Source organism: Nyctereutes procyonoides, unplaced genomic scaffold, assembly GCF_905146905.1.
Source record: "Nyctereutes procyonoides isolate TBG_1078 unplaced genomic scaffold, NYPRO_anot_genome, whole genome shotgun sequence".
In the NCBI taxonomy this organism is placed as follows: Eukaryota; Metazoa; Chordata; class Mammalia; order Carnivora; family Canidae; genus Nyctereutes; species Nyctereutes procyonoides.
In genome coordinates, this window is record NW_026575049.1 from 59,289,685 (window position 1) to 59,293,354 (window position 3,670).

At 42.1% G+C, this 3,670-nt stretch overlaps 1 pseudogene; it reads left to right on the top strand.

Annotated features, from left to right (window-relative positions):
• The first annotated feature begins 2,534 nt into the window (after positions 1–2,534).
• Positions 2,535–2,976, top strand: LOC129511318 (cofilin-1-like; annotated as a pseudogene).
• Positions 2,977–3,670: the final 694 nt, after the last annotated feature.

Consider the following 3,670-nt stretch of genomic DNA (forward strand, 5'->3'; position numbering starts at 1 on the left):
TCTGTCACTGGCTTTAACTGAAAACTCCTAAAATATAGATATGTAGTTCTCTAACTTTTAAGGATAATGACTTGTAGAAAATCTGACCATAAATATCTTCAACTTCTGAGGGCACTTGGTAAAAAACTGGATTATTCTGAATGAAGATATAGGAAGAAAGAGAAAAGTGAATTCAATGGGCCAATCTAGTGAAAGTTGAGGCGAATTCTGAGTGACGTGGGAAAAATGTGGCTTGGCTTCCCTCAAAAAACTGCATGGACAGTAAAGAAGGTAGTAATGAGAGAAAAATCCAGCATAGCAGATAAAACGATCTACTTTGCTAGTTGATTTTTGATTAGGGAAAAGGAGAGAAATTGTTTTATTGAGTCAATAAACCAATTCTTATTTCATAATTTCTTAAATCTGTTTGGAGTAAGAAACCAAACCGTGTCTCCTAGGGGCAGAATAATTTTCACAGTGTGTTAAAAATAAATCTTGCTATATTTAATTTTTTTTTAAGTTTTAAACAAAGTCAGCGTATGTGCCAGATTACCAGAATTCAGAGAAGCTCAGGAGTCAGGAGGAAAAGAGTAGGGCTGATCTGGAGTTTGGCCATGGCTATCGTGAGGGAGGCGATTTGATCCACTCAAATGTCTCCTTAAATCAAGCTTCTATTTTCTCTCTACTCTCATTTTCACTTTTGCCTTTTAATGTTGCTTGAATCTATTCCAAGTGTCCTTCGCCATGGCAACACCTGCAGGTGAAGGCCCTGCTCCTCGCTGCCAGCCTCGCCAGTGATGAAGAGGCAACTAATCACTGCACAAGGAGAGAGTGCAATCTCCAAGACACCCATGAACAATTTGAGTGTGAGGGTGTCCCTGAAGCACCCTCTTCTCACAGGTGTTTAACCTGTGTAGCCATATACCAGGAAAAGGGAAAGTAAACAAAGACTCTTTCCCTGGTGTGTGCATTTTATCATTGCCCCAAAAGTGATGCATTCTCCAAATGTGTATTAACCGTGTCAAGGTGTCTGTTCTTTCAGCAGCATGTTTAGGGTCCCCAGAGTGGAGAAGGAGCGCTCTCTCTTATTTCCCTTCCTCTCTCATACCTCTGAGTCCATGAAGCAGTGAGGCCAGCCCTAATACTGTCCCTTAGATGACAAGTTGTAATGGCCAGGACCAAGGTGCATGACATCCCTGCCTCCTGGGCCTCTGCCAGTCATTCCCCATTTCTGAAAAGACTCTTACTCAGAGATGTTTTCAGTCAAATCACCTAGGTTTCTTATTCCTGCCATCAAAAAACAGAATGTTATCCAATTCTGTTGGATCACAGCCTTTCAATTCAAGCTCTTAGAGCACCTCATGAACCTTGTGTAGGTGCCAGGTACTGCCTTTCTTCCCCTTATTCCAAGGGACAAACAGGCACACAAAAGTCAAGACTGACTCAGTGTCTGCATCCAATGACTCAACCCCAAGGCTAGCAAGAGCTCTGAAGAACTGATGGTTCCAACTACCCACTTACCCAGCCTGTCTTTGTTAGTGATTATTTCTACAAAGTTTTATCCACCTTGGCAGGTCAAGGAGACTACATGTAGCTACGCAGTATCATTACCTGTTGAGACTTATTGCAAAGTGTTCAGTGTGATTTAAATTCTATGTAAACTTGCTATTTCTATTTACAGTGTTGACATATTATTCTCTAAAATTTGCAATAGATGGGGCTGACACTGACCCAACTGGGTAGTAAGATAATTGTAGGACTTGAGCTTTATGTGAGGCCTTCAAATCTAAACTCACATAGAAAACCACACTACCTGTTCTACTCTCAAGAAGTCCCTTCTCTGACCATAGCTGTTGGTAATATTACATTCATTCCTCCATCAAATGTCAAACCAAAACTTTTCAGAGGGACTTTTGCTTTGGAAGCTTCTGATGTGAAAGGTCAGGAAGTTAGTTGCCGGCAACCAGCAGTCATAAATCTCACGAATCATCTTGATGGTCCAAAGAATGTCCCCAGTGGCGACAGACTCCTTGCCACTGTATCTTCACTGCCCATAAAGCCAGTTTGACTACATTTTCCCAGGTTTCTTAAGCAGTACATTCCCTTTGAGGTGGTGGTTACAGGACCTCCTTCATTAGGTTGTTACAAATGTCCAATGGATTAATACATTGCTTAGAAAAGTTGCTGGCCCATAGTGATCTTTTAATAAGTGTTATTATGTAGGAGAAAGAAGAATTAGGGAGGAAAAGATAAGACAAAGCATCTCAGATTAAGATTAAATTACTCACTCGAAGACACACTAGCTAGTAGTATTGCCAGGACTATAAAGTTTCCAAACGTCTCATACACAGTATGACCACTATGACATGAGGCAAGTGTCCAAATGAATTATTAAAACAGCTACATAGGAGATAAAGATATAAACACATCCCATGTTAAGGACAATTTCAATTTTGAATTTAAAGTTTTAGTTTCATCAGTCAGATCCCAGCAGCAGCTGCGGTGTCTCTCGTCTTTTCCATCTTTTCTTGCTGTCTCCTTTCACATCCAGAAACATGGCCTCTGGTATAGCTGTCTCTGATGGCGTCATCAAAGTGTTGGATGACATGAAGGTGTGTAAGTCGTCAACACCAGAGGAGGTGAAGAAGTGCAAGAAGGCAGTGTTCTGCCTGAACGAGGACAAGAACGTTATTTGGAGGAAGGAAAGGTGATCCTGGTAGGTGATCTGGACCAGACTCTATAAGACAGCACCCTATGCCATCTGTCCAGATAGTCCAGCTAGGGATGCCACTATGCCCCCTATGATGTAATTTACAAGGAGACAAGGAGGAGGACCTGGTGTTTATCTTCTGGGCACCTGGGTCTGAAGCCTTTAAGAGCACAGTGATCTAAGCCAGTTCCAAGCACATCATCAAGAAAGGGCTGACAGGGATCCAGCATAGATTCTAACCAAACTATTATGAAGAGGTCAAGGACCACTGTACCCTGGCAGAGTAGCTGAAGGGGGTCAGTGCCAACATCTTTCTGGAGGACAAGCCTTTGTGAGACCCTGCCAGTCTCTGGCCTAGAACATCTGGCAGCCCCAGATCTGACCTTGGGTGTTGCAGACTTTCCCCTTCCTGCAGATTAGAGGGGCTAGGGGGATCTCAGTAGGGAGAGGACAATTCCTTTACCCCAGCTGCCAAACACTACCCTGATCTTCCTCTTGCCTCTTTCCCTAACAGTTCTGGCCTTTCCAAACTTCTTTTGATCTTCTGATTCCTCTTCGGTTTAAGTAGACCTGCTGTCCCCAGGCATCTCAGTTTGGGGGATGCTGTATTTTTTTAATGACACACTAACACCCCACCGGCTCCTCCTCTTTCCCATGCTGCCAACTTCTACCCTTGGTACTGATTCTGTGCTTGTCTGTTTCATTGTGTATATAAATGTAATGTTGTAGAGATGACTCTCTCCTTAGGCTGCCTGGTTCCTTTTCCCTTGGCTGCTGTCACCCATGATGCAGGACCAAGAAGGGACTGTCAACGAGGGACACATACAACAATACAAAAAAGACTCTCTAATGGGAAAATAAATAAATAAATAAATAAATGTTTTAGTTTCCCAATTTATATGCTTACATTAGGTGTATTAAGTTCCAAAAAAAGACATTAAAAATGAGTTTTATATATACATATATATGTACATAAATGCA